The 13,728-nt window shown below is 45.9% G+C and overlaps 1 protein-coding gene across 2 annotated transcripts in view; it reads right to left on the bottom strand.

The window, feature by feature from the left end:
- The window catches only part of FAM53A (family with sequence similarity 53 member A), a 69,965-nt gene extending 57,433 nt beyond the window's left edge, over window positions 1-12,532 (bottom strand). For both annotated transcript variants that reach the window (XM_005490829.4, XM_074540484.1), the window contains exon 1: window positions 12,418-12,532. The gene's annotated coding sequence lies outside the window, so the exon portion shown is untranslated. The remainder of the gene's footprint in view (window positions 1-12,417) is intronic.
- Between the last annotated feature and the right edge of the window lie 1,196 nt (window positions 12,533-13,728).

Here is a 13,728-nt window from a genome sequence, read left to right as displayed (position 1 = left end):
AGTATTTACTTCATATATTAAGCCTCCAATAAGATACAAAATTCAGACTCAAAGAGTAATTTATACTGATAATATTAGTGTTTGGAGAAATCTACCAGACATTCACTAAAGCAAGTGATCCAGACTGTACAAGACCCGTAAGATTTTTTTTCTAAGGCTTCAAGAATGAAATAATAGATCAACTGGCCCTACTACCAAGACAAGTGAAGCAAGACAGTTGCTTCACTTCACCAGTTAGAAAGCCAGAGAGGAAAAAAAAATAATGAGTAGTATCACCTACTTTTGCTTAGTGTTTGCCCTTAAAACTGAGAAGTAAAACAGACACATGCATACTTCAAAGATACCCAGGGCTGAATAAAACAAAGCACTGACCCTTCACTTGCATGGCAGTGACAATGCTTACCCCACACACACCCTGCTTCCCTGTGACAATATGGAATAACAACAGCGCTGAAGTACAGCTCTATTACCAAAGCCTATGGGTTTGGAGCTGAGGGATTACACAAATCTCTTCCATACATCCTGCTCCCAAAACACACACAGCTAATAAACCTCCTCCTGTTTGCCTTCAGGTTCATTCTGAGGAGTTTCAGACATCTGGTTGGCTTGTTTAAAATAAAAAGCCCAACTAGTAGGTTTGTTTTTATGATCCCAAGTGTGAAATGTTCTTGCTGGAGGCCTCAGGCCAGGTGAAAAACACTTATGTTAAGATGCTACTTCATGGCATTTCAGGGATCTAATGAGCTATATAATCTGCACACAGGGAAGTCTCCCTTCATTAGCTAGCATACAACTATGGAATTTAAAAATGAAGAACCTATGGTAGTCCAAATATTCTTCAGTAAGTAGTACAGCTGGTGAACTGCAGATAGCACTAAATTTAGAACTCAAGTTCTGAGCAGTATTCTGTAAATATCCATACATCTCAATGCTTACAGCAACGTGAAGCACATTTCTCCAAGCCTCACTGTACTTATTTTTCATACTATAAGTAATATTTCCTTCTCATGACAAAGGATCATGCCCAATTTAGCAGCTTAAGAAAAGCATGTCTTTGTCTCAAAATTGGAACTCTCCAGAAGATCACTGTGCAACTATACTGAATGAGCATATGGATATGTGTACCCTTATTTTAGCAGTTCCCTGTTTACATATTTTCATATAAAAGCCTAAAGAAAGCAAATTACAGGAAGGGTTTGCACAACAGTAAAGTCTATGGAGGCTTGCATACAAGTAATTAAAGCTTGCTGCTACATTATCTGTGTGGAAAGAGCAGGGAAATGCATTGAACAGATATGAAATATGGTGTGCAGCTGACAACCAAGTTCTATCTCATGGCCCAAATTTACTCTCTTATCAGGGCTCACCATCTGCAATCTGTCACTGAAGAAACCCCAGGTCATGTGGCAGGAGACACCACCTCAAGAGGTGGCACACAGAGATCCGAGCTCTACAACACCCATCTACTCACCAGGTCCATTAGAATCCAGAAAATAGAACCCAAGTACCACACAGCTTTCAAATAGCAAAAATCTTCTTTTAAATAAAGAGGTATTGGTATCACACTACAAAGAGACAAACTGCGTGGTAGTTTAAAGAATTTCTTGTTCCTTTGCTAAACTATAGGTCCTATCAACTTAGTAGCTGGTTTCCAACTTGTGTTTTGCACATACCACAAGCTTCTGAATGGGGAAGTCTCTGAAGGGATCTGCACTACATGCAATGTGCTCTACACGTGACCTCTCAGGCCACAAATGACCCAAGTATGAGCAGACCACAAATTAAAGCTCATTAAAATAATGGAATGAAATGTGAAGACAAAGGGAGTACACATCAATACTGTGTGTGCTTTCAGCATTCAATTCAGACATTACTTCAAGTGTCACCAGGGACATCCCTCTTGCCAGACCTATTAAAGGTACCTCAGTAAAAATTAGTTCAGTTGAGCTGTGCAACTCTTACTAGCTCACTAGAATATTTGAAAAGCAGATAACTACTTTGTCTCAATGCAGTCAGCCTTGAGCAGCACTCTGAACAGCAGGACCCAGGAAATGCTACAGTAGAGGTCAAGACACAAACCAAGGGCTACACACTGCAGTAGGTATTTAGAAAAAGCATTTGTAACAATTACATCAACTAGTGAAATTTCATGAGACAAAGTTACACCATGTCAGAGAAGGAAAAGAAAGTGAACTATTTTAGCTACATTATTATGATTGTTTTTTCTTTAAACACCTTTGCTTGATGGAACAGCTCAGTATTTTCTGTGTACTACCTCAACACTACCTGATGTTCGATGAATAGCTCATTACTTCTAGCAGCAAATCCAATGGAAAAAATTACTTGTCAAAGGAGGCTCACAGAAGTCACCAAAACTCCAAATTACGAAGTTCACTCAGAGAGGATGGGCTACAAAGCCTAAATGTAAAACCACGTCCCTGGTACAGGAAGCAAACAGGCACAAGGTGCCAATTAGTACACAAATACTATAGACCACACTTCGGTCAGTATAAACCAAAATAACTATTTCATTTGAGCACAAAAATGCCAGCAGAAAAATGAGAGTTGAGGAAGGCCTTCACTTTTAATCTTTCCTGAGTGGGACACAAATGTAGCAGCTTTGAAGGGCAGAAGTTAGGGCACCTGCCAAGCCCAGCACTCAACATCCACAGACAGCAACTGAGCAAAGCAGGACAGGACCAAGAGGGCTGGAGGAGAAATGGAACTTCCCACTCGGGCAGGAACCTTTACAGGTGACAGCATCCTGACCACATCAACTCTGGCAGCCAAGCTGAAGCACAAAACAGTGAAGACTTAGCTGATGGAGTCAACAGTAAGAGAGATGTGGTCTTTCAAATGATCTTTCAAAGCTGGCAAAAAGGGTACCCATCTAAGCTTCCTTTAAAATAAACCTCTGAAATGACACCTGGGTTCCTGGTATCTCCACACATGCAAAGGTTAAGCACACTATCATCTGCACAAAGCAGTGACATCTTTTCTGCTGAAGATCTGAAACAAACAACTGTGTTAGGGGAAGCCACCGGCTGAGCACCTGGACTCAAGAAGAACTGAAGTGATAAACACGGCTCTGACAGCTGCAGCCTTTTCTGCAGGTGCAACAGGCATTCATTCATTTCATGGCAGTTTGGCTCAGCTCAACAGCCAGGTCAGAACTCAGAAACAGGTTTGGTATTGTTTGATCAGCTTGTGCTCCAATGAGAAAAATAGGGAAAGTCCCCCCAGCCTAGTTCCAAAGTTTAAAACTGTATATTTAACAGGACTATAAAGTTAAATCTCAAGAACACATGGAATTTTGCAGCCAGCTATGTTAGTAAAGTGGGAGTATCACACTTTATACAGAAAAACCTGCCACAGCCATGAACACACCTGAAAAGAGTTTTTCTGAACACAGCTTCCCCATAATCCTGTTTAAGGTCTAACACTTACAAACAACTATTAACCTAAAGTACCCTCTGCACAAATTTCACCATGCACATTGCCTTTAACTTCCCAACACCAGCTGATACTGCCTGGTTACTGCTCTGGTAGGACTTGGTAGGCTCAGAGTGGTCACTGAGGTAATCCCATCTAACAAACATTCAATATCCTTAACAAAGGACTATCAGACTTCCTAAACCCCTGCTCAATTTAACACTGCAGCATGGTTTCAAAGTGTCCATCTGTCCATCTCCTTAGAGCATCCAGTGGAAAGGATGAGTGGAAGACTCATTATTCCAGCCTGTAGCCAGGCACAATAAAACTCTAACTACACTCAAATACATGTGTGATGAGAATAAGCTGCTATACATGCAGGGACTATAAATAAGGCAATGATAAGAGCAAGTCTAAGAGAATTCTTGAATGGCAGTGATGTAAAGAAAGTTTAGAGAAGGAGGTGCTGGAGAAAAACCAACAAATAGCACTTAGAGAACTGTGTCAAACAACTCCAACAGAGACAGGGCTCAGAAAAATCCATTTCTATGCAGCACAAGATTTATTATGTGCATCAAGTCTGACAGGGGAGATAATATGAGAACTAAGATTTCAAACAGAGAAAATTGCACCTATAGAGACATCAAGAAATACTTACAAATACAATCCAAGAAAAATACTTTAAAGAAAAGCTCTTCCAAATAGTGGAGCTTATCCTTTGACACACAGCTTGCAATGAAAGAGCAATTTCATCTCAAGAATGGACAGCTTCAAAGAACTCTAACTACAGATGACTTCAGTCACTCTGCAACACCTGGAATTATTTGCAAGGTACTAGATTCAGGCCGTAATATATTTAAATACAGACAGAAACAGGACATGGTTGGGGCTTTCTTAAAACAAATGAGGGTTTGGACATCAGTTTGAGGTTAGGCCTGTCTTCATTCTATGTCTGCATTAAGAAAAAGGTCAAAATTGATGCAATGAGTCTTTAATTGTCCCACATTTAAGCAGAACCTCTGGGAAGCTCCTGTGAGCACCGCAGGTGTGCAGCACCCACCTGGCTCACTGGGACAGCAGGGTCAGGGACAGGGAGGAACCTGCAAGCCCACACAGCCCCATTGCACAGCCTTGAGCAAAGGCACCCTTGGGGAACAGCCACAGCCAGAGAGCAGCTGCCCGCGGTGTGTGGGAGCACCCAGGGCAGGAACCCAGCTCAGCTCCATTGCTGTGCTGCCGGCACAGGAGCCTGCTCCACGCAGGAGAACAGCAGCAAGGACTGCAAGGCAGCCTTAAAACCCTGCACAACTCTGACAAGTCTGAAAACTGTTCTTCAAGTAATAGTAGGATACAAGTCAGTTCTGAGAGGCACTCTCAGGCAGGATTAAATGAACAAACAGGAAGGCAAGTTCTTCAGAAGAAGGCTGTGAGCTAGGTGGGATCAGCAGGCTGACCCTGAAAGGAGCGTTAAGCTGGTGTAAAAAACTCCAGTGTATGGGGATGCATAAACAGGAATACCAGCTCCAGGGCACATGGAGCCATTTTTTACTCCACTCAGCACAGAAAGTCTCAGCTGCAGTACAAACTTGGGTTTTGAGCACCACACTTGAAGCCCAATGTGAACTAACTTGAGCTGAAAAATCACGATGTCTCAGGAAGGTCTATTCAGTAAAATACATTAGTTTTATTTAGGACAAAAGTATCACGAGGGTGGAGGGCAAGACAGAAGGAAACAGGAACACTGCAAATAACAGTTCAAATATTTTTAAAGATGACTTACTACAGGGCAAGGAATAGCTGTCCCTTAGGTCCAGGGAATTAGGCAATAAGTTTGACCTGCAGTAAGGAAGATGTCTGGTTTCATATTCAGAACAAGTTTTAATACTGAGGACAGCAAAGCACTGGACTTAAGAGAAAGAAGGGCTGCTCAGGCTTCTGTTATCAATCACATTAAATGTCCAATACCAGTATGGGGCAGGAGACTCACTACCAGCCTACACCTTTCACAGCCCTACTTCATTTTTTAATGACAAGCTCAGTTTCAAGCCCCTATAATGTTTTTGCTTATGCTCCCACAATGTTTTTTGAGTCTCAATGAACTAAAAGTTACTTTTCTGATATTTCAAATTAAAACTTCAGGATTTGCACAATCAGGTTATTGTATTATTACCAAAGAAAGCGCGGGGCAGGCGTGACTTTCTCCACACAGAAATCAACCCCATCCTGTGGCAGCATGCAAGTTTCAGCAATATTGCAGTATCCTGCTGCACCTTCCTTGTGACCAAGAGAAGCCAGAAGCCCATTTCTTCAGAAAGGCAGGCGTGCTTTGCCTTCCAACAGCCCAGCAGGGTGATGTAATGGCTCTCACTGATGTGGTGGCAAGGCACTGTCACACAAACATGTGCGAGCACCTTTTACTGCACTGCCTCAGGCTGCCTTAGGACTTCCTGAGGATGGAAAACGCTGCACACAGCAGCCAAACACCCCAAAACAAAAACTAAGATATGCAGCATTTTACAGATGGGGAGTTGGAGCAAAGAGCATTAGTTACAGCCAGAGGTCACATTTAAACTGCAAAATCCAAAGTCACTAAAGCACAGAGGAATTAACTCTTAAGAGTTTGAGAATAAATAGGCCACCTAAAAAGCATAAAACAAAACAAAGCACTATCCTTTTTCATCCTCTGTAATAGTTCCAGGTACTTTCCTGCTTTATTAAAGGACATTCTTCTGACTTGTGAAGCACGAAAGCAGAAGAGCAGCAGCAGTATACCTTGTCCCCCCACAGTTCAGCAATTTCTTACCCAAATATTGAAGCAGAAAAATCTGATGAGGATGGGGTGCTAATGGCAGAGAAGGATGAAGTCAGCAGGCACATTTGCAGCCAAGCTCAAGCAGCCTGCTGCATCCTGAGAAGGGAGCAGGCCAAGCACCAGGCTGGCACAGGAACATGCGGGCTCACATCCCAGTGCCAGCACCACCCCTGCTGCTGTCTCTGCACCTTTGGGAGCCTCTGACAACGGGCAGCAGCCCTTCAGCTCAGCCTCCCAGTTACTCACAGCCTCAAATGCATCACTGTTCAGCTCTGTTGTTTCATTTCATGTTTCATTTTTAAGAAATGAAACATGAAGTGCTGGGTACTTGTTCCTTTCCCCCTTCCCACTACAAGAAATACATGCTGTACTTTAGTCAATTCATGTGAGTGGTTCTTGAATGCTGTTTCCATCGCCCCTCTCATTCACTACGTACTGCATCAGATGCCACTCTAGCACCAGCAGTCTGGAGGCATGCTCACACACCAGCACCCTCCATTCTGACTGATAGCAATGAATCACTTGCCACTACTGTCACACTGGGATAATTAGGCAAAGAGGCTCCCTGTTTTTTTTTTTAAACCAGGATTGTAATGTTAACTGTCAGTTCATTAAAGACATTGCACAAACATACAAATAGGTCTCAGGTATCTAATGGAGACCAGCACTTAAAAAAATCCATAAAACACACCCTCAAACAATCCACAGACCAGAAGTTTGCTACGTTATAAAAACACAACATGGTACAAAAACCACCTGCAACCTCAATGGCCTTTTACATATTGATTAAGAAATGCTGAGCTGCAGAAGGCAGAACCCCAGTTCCAGACCCATCATCCTGTCCCAGCTGTGTTCCCACAACTCTGTTTCATAACCTGCACAACACCTGAGGCTCCAAACTAACCTCTTCCATATTCTGTGTACTACTTTTGGCAAGTGGCAGCTGATAATGCCACAGGGTTTGACAAACAGCTTTTGTCACTCTTCCCCCTCCTTAAACACAATAAACTTTCCCCCCTCTAAAACCAAAGGAGGCCAGATCAACAGAAACCTTGAAGGAAGACAGAAGTGCATTTTTCAATGGGGAGTTAAAGGAAAAAGAATATTTAAAAGAAGAATTTTCATTCTGAACAAACTTTTGAGGGCAGAATAAAGAACATCATAGGGTATCTAGTAGTACGTGCATGAGATGGATGAATACTTTACCAAGACAAAATCTAAAGCCACAATTAAGAAGGTGAAGCATGACGTGCACAGCACTGAAGGAATGATTTAGAGCCACTGACATCAACACAAGCTGTGCAGAGCAAAAATTAAACACACTGCAATAATAATCTGAACTGCCCAATTAGGTTAAAAAACACATTTACCCTACAAATTAAAAAACCTCCCAAACCCCTCGAAGGCATTAATGCTGTTCACAATGTTATTTGAGATGCAAATTAGGGACCTAAAGTTAATATAACACCAACAGAAGTTTCTATTATTCCTATTAATGGCTAAAGTGGAGGTGACAGTACAAGAAAAGCCGCAGCCCTGTTACATGAAGTCTTATTAGGACAGCACACATTTTTCTTAATTTTCAATACCTTCACTTTAATGCAGAACTGGGCAAGTTAAAAATGTGATCTTTCATAACTCAAGAAAACTGGAGTGAATTAAATAAACCCCAAGTTGGTTGACAAGGGTGGCTGGATGAAGGGAGTATTAAGGAGAAACAGGCATTCCTTTAAGAAAACTGAATTCAGATCCTGTCTTCCAGCACCACAGACCTCAGGCTAAAGCACAAAAGTAAAGGTACAGACAGTGATGCTGCAGTTGTTTCTTCAACTATTTCCTGTACCAGCTGGGTGCTCCAATTCTGAAGCTCAGCAAATGCAGGAACAGCTTTCTTGCAGCTCAAATACAATGACGTGTAGGTCTTGGTACACTGAGTCAGTTTTGCTAATGACACTTGCAATGAAAGCTCCAGGCCAAACAAAAAGCTGCAGTTTGATTTCACAGCCTTGGCTCTGTGCACAGACAGACCCACACGCTGAAGGGCAGCTGCCATCACTGGCACTGGGTGTCCCAAGCTCTGGGGACATCCCTGACAACTCTGCCAGAGCCTTCCTGCAGTTTAATTGTCACAGGAACTCTAAACAGTGCTGTCATACCAGGTTCAGAGCAATGATGTGAACACCAGCTCATCAGAACCCTTGATTTTACCATTAACACCCAACTTGCAAAACATAGCTGCATTTTACCAGAATACACTCAAGCTCAAACAGAAGAAATCCAATTATATTAATTTTGTTTTTCTAACTCAGTAAATATCCTAATTGAAACATTTCCTATTACCTTAAAGCATAATATTCAACTGCTTGCTTTAAAAAGTGCTGTCAGTAAACTGAGAGCCATAACCCAGATAATGTATTTAGTAACAACCCTGCCTACTTCCTCCCCTCAACCTAAAAATTAGCAGCAAGACGGCCTTCAGAAGTTATTTACACCCACTGCAAAGCATTAGCAGTTAGCTGAGCAGCTTCTTGCCAGCTTGCTAATGATATTATTCCCCAAAACAACCAAAAAAGACAAGACAGCACCAAATGTACAAAGGGCTATGTTAAGAGTTGACAGTTACCTTGATTTCAGGTTTCTCTACACTTAACAGTACCAAAATATCCAGCTGGATCATCACAAAAAAACTGCAGAGCAGCCTAGAAAGGAGTAAAAATATGCCACACGCCTCTCTTTCTTTTTTACAGGCCTTCTCTTGAGTGAAGAAAAGCCTTAAAGAAAACCATTTTCTGGAAATATGACTGCCTCGATTCCCCTAACAGTGTTTATAATTAAGAGAAATCAAAGCGAAGGTGGTGGTTTAAGATTCCTCGCAGGATTGCAGCTCTTCAGTGCTAAGATCTCTTTAAGGACACAAACTTTGTGACAACCAAAAAGCAGATTGTCCATGTAAAGGGCTCCCTCACAGGTGTGCAGAGTCAGGAGATTAAAATTTACCTACCAAGAAAGTATCAGACACTGAACCTGCATTTCTATGGATTTCATGAATTCTACTCATGAACAGGGCTTCCCTGTGCTGATGAACCCCTCCTTCAGGAGTGCTCAAAAGCCCTCCACATGTTTTTGGGAATAGTTCCACCCCCTATAAGGTTACATTACAATATCTAAAGTAAAAGTTGGAGATAATCCCACAATGGACAGAAATCTCTCACAGTTAAAAACAGAGTACCTGCAGCATCTGGTAACTACCAGATCTCAAGAATGTAGTAATAAAAAAGTCCAAGAAGTTTATTTAACAAAAATAAAAATTACAGTTTAAAGCAAGCAAAGTTTTGTCTGAAAAGAAAGCACAGAACTTGTGAGCTTGCAGGGGAGAGAGAAGCTCCCTGTTGCCAAAATACAAAATTCCTGTTTATATTTTGACTATCAACATACACAAAAAGAAATGTAAATCATAACACAAATACTAATATTTTCCACTAAAGGCTTAAGGAGACTTCTCACTAGTTTTTAAGACAACTCAAAGCAGGACCACAGAGGACAAGTTTTTAGAACAAAACTCAAAGCCAGCATCAAAAAAGTGGAGGAGCAAGGAAAGAATTGTGTTTGGAAAGGTTTAAGTACACCATGATTCCAAAGGGAATAATCTATCAAACCACAGGAGGTGACTAGAACTGCCATCATCACTGCTAACACAAAGGAATGTAGATTGGGGGGAGGCTACAGAGGAAGGGGGAGAAAGCACAGAGAAGGGAAAAGAAGGAACTAAAAAAAGGGAGCCACAGTAATGGCTACCAGACTCTCAAGGAATTCCTAAAGGAAAGAATAAATCCTTCAAGGTTTTGTTTTAAATAAAGCAATCCATGCAATAAATTGCAGTTTTCTCAGCACAGTCAGGCTTTCAGTCTATCTGCCCACCATATTTTCACAAATATACTTTTACACCTCTACTAAACTTCCAAAGCTTAACACAATGGTTGCAAATATAAATATTTCTTCTTTCAGCCTCCTCATTCTTCTGAATCATAGCACCCTGCAGAAAAAGAGCTTTTTGAAAGGAAGTAGGGAAGTTCAAACAGCCTGAACTTAAAATAACCCTTTACAATCATTTAACCAACTTTAATTCCCCAGTAAGACAGACAATAAACTATGGGTTAGGCACTGGCAGGTAAAGGCCACTAGAGGACTGCCAGATTACCACAGCAACATCCCAAAAAAGTATCATATCATTAGGGGGCTGATCTTGCAGATCACTATTTGGAGTTTGTGTCCAACAGGGAGCATTTACTTCCACAGGATGAAGAGTAGCACCTTGCTACTGATGCAAAAAAATAGGACTCATTAGAAATAGCAGACATGTTCACATAAACAGCATTGCGAGGAAATTCAAAGTGAGTGAGTAGTGAACCCATTTTCTAGTTCAGAGTTCCACCCGTTTATGTAGACCTACTTAAAATGTATGGGGTTTTTTGTCTGAGAGCAATTCTTCCAGACATTTTTGGAAGCTCAGTAACTGTAAGGATACAAGCTCCTCAGGCTTGAACAAGTACACTGCACCACCAATAAAACCAGACCAAGTAACATGCTTCACCAGGAACATTTTTGCTATTCAGCAAGCATTGTGCTCCACATTTCATAAGCCCCACTAGAAGCAAGCAGACCATTCACAATTAAAACACACCCAGAACCATTTCAGCTTGCCACAAGAGATACAAACTTACTGGCTCTTGCCAAAAATGGCAAATTTTTCTGACAAAAATATTTGCTATCAGTCAGTGAAGCAATACAACAGCATTGGCTCTGATAACTGTTCTCAGGAGCTAATTTTAAGATAGGCACAGCAAACCAGAAAATAGATTTGACCAGCTGGCTCAACCCATTCCCAGGCAGAGGACTTGGTGAAAGCCAGGGACAGAATCACCCAGTCCCTCTCAATCCTGCAACCCCAAAGCTGGGGTGCTGCTCCAAATCTTCTGAATGCCGGCATGGGGATGTCTTTCCCTAAAGGGGAAAAGGCCTGAACTTGTCCATCCCACCCCCAGGAGTTCAGAACACCAATCCTGAGAAGCCTCCACAGCGGGCGCCTGCTCTGTTTCATAGGACCTAAAGCGACCTCCTGAAACAGCACCCAAATTTCAACCACACATTTCTATCCAGCCTTCCAGCAGGCCAGAAGACATTTAATAAGCCAAATAACCACAACAAAGCCATGTTACTGCCTTTAGAAAAGGTGAGATAATACAAAGAGCCCATTCACTCTCCCATTGAGCCCAACTGGTCCTTAAAACTTCGGGGCCAGAAACTATACATCAACTTTCCTATTGCTGTGGGGAGGGGAAGGAAGAAAATAGCCACCGTTTCCACCCTGGAATCATTATGGAAGGCAGCTATTGTGGAAAAACAGGCACCTACACAGAGGTAACTCTATCCTTGAGCACACAGGGGGAAATCGCCTCAAAATCGCCGGGGTACGTGCACGCAGACATGCGTTTCCAGGGCAGCGGCACAAAGGAATGTCCGAACCGGCTGCGGCCGGGCACCGACCCTTCCCTTCCCGCACGGCCGGGCCGGGCCAGGCCCGGGGGACACGGCAGGGCCGCGCAGCCGGCCCGGATGGCGCCCAGCAGCGCCGAGAACTTCACCGGGGGCTCCGGGCTCGCTGCTCCCGGCGGGGCGGCCGCTCCAGCTCCCGGCGGGCCAACACGGCGGCCCCGGCAGCGCGGGGGGAGCGCGGCCCGGGCCGAGCGCGGACAATGACAGCACAGCACACGATCCGATGTGCGCACCGCTCTACCTGTGTGCCGAGATAAGCGGCGCGATGAGCGGCCCGCAGCCCTGCGGCAGCGGGAGGTGCCGCTGCGGGAAGCGCAGCCTCGGGGTGACACCCCCGCCCCGCAGGGTCCCCCGGGCCGCGCTCGCCGCCCCGCCCGCCTGGATCTGCGCGGTGCGCTCGGCCTCCCGTGCTCCGCCAAGGGCTGCGAGGATGGCCGGGCCGCCTCCCCTGTGCCCCGCACTGCCTGCGGGCCGACAGCGGGGCTGCTGCCTGCAGGGCTGTTATTACCTGCCCGGCTGCTGCCCACACGTCTGTTACCCGCACGACTGTTGTTACCTGCCGGCCGCGCTCGCTGCCCCCCCCCGCCCCGCTCTCCCCCCACCACGGCAGCTGCCGGTACCTGAGCGGCCCCGCCGCCTCCCCCGTGCGTATGGACCGGGCTGCTCAATGGCAACCGAACAAAACACCGCCGGCCACGCCCCCTCCACCGCCCGCCCGCGCCCATTGGCCGCGCCGCCCGCCCGCTGAACCTTGACCCTCTCTGCCATTGGCCGACGGCGCTGCCTGGCCCCGCCCACAAAGGGGCGGAGGGCGGGCGCTGCCCCGTTCGCGGCAGGGACGTGCAGCTGTGGTGCCGGGTGGGGTGGGCGACGCGCGCTGGACTACAGCCCCCAGGAGGCCTTGCGGCGCCGCACCGCTGTCATTCGCTGGGCAGCGCGCGTGCGGAAGGGCGAGGGGCGCGCGGAGGGGAAGACGCGCTTCGCGGGCGGGGGTGATAACGTCATTGCGTGCCCGGATAGAGCCGCAAGGGGGATGCGCACCCTCCTCCTCCTCCTTTTCCTTTTCCTCATCTTCCTTCTCTTCGTCCTCCTTTTCCTCTTCCTACTTCTCTTCCTCTTCCTCTTCCTCCTTCTCTTCCTCTTCCGATTGCTCTTCCCCCTCCTTGTGGCTCTTGGCATCCTTTCTGCCCGTGCTCACTTAGCTCTGGCCCAGCTGTGGGCTCTGGTGCATGGGAAGTTGTAGCTCCTCTGCTTCCACCGATCCTTGTCCGTATCCTTGGCCGGGATTTGGCTCCATCCTTGTTATCACTTATTTGTTCGCAGAATTCCCCACTGAAAACAACTCACCCCCTGAAGCATTTCATTGCTAAATCCTATCCAAATTTAGATTGATTTTTTTTTTTTTTAATAATAGTGAAGTCGTGACGATGTATTTGCCTGTCACAAGCAGGCCGAGGTGCGGCGGGAGCCCCGGAGCCCCCGACCCAAGCTGCTCCCGCTGTCGCTGTGGCCGGCGCTGTCGGCGCTGTGTCCGTGTGCCTACACTGCCCTCTGCTTGCCCGCTCCCTGCTCCCGCCCTCACCGCCGGGAATTCTGCCCCAGAGCGGGGGTGAACGCTGCCCCAGAGAGAGCGGGGAACAGAACGCAGCCCCACAGAGAACGGGGGGCTGAACGCTGCCCCAGAGCGGGGGGTAGATCGCCGCCCCAGAGAGAGCGGGGGCAGATCGCTGCCCCAGACAGAATGGGGGCTACAGGCCGCCCCAGAACGGGGACAGATCGCTGCTCCAGAGAGAGTGGGGGGCAGAACGCCGCCCCAGAGAGAGCGGGGCACTAAAGGCCGCCCCAGAGCCTGGACAGAACGCTGCCCCACACCTGCCGCCCGCCCCACAGAGCCGCTCCGATGGGAGCTTCTCCGTGAGTCAGGCGGAGCG

Source organism: Zonotrichia albicollis, chromosome 5 (assembly GCF_047830755.1).
Source record: "Zonotrichia albicollis isolate bZonAlb1 chromosome 5, bZonAlb1.hap1, whole genome shotgun sequence".
In the NCBI taxonomy this organism is placed as follows: Eukaryota; Metazoa; Chordata; class Aves; order Passeriformes; family Passerellidae; genus Zonotrichia; species Zonotrichia albicollis.
The sequence above is the reverse complement of the archived record's forward strand: the minus strand, read 5'-3'. Positions and strand labels throughout refer to the sequence as shown.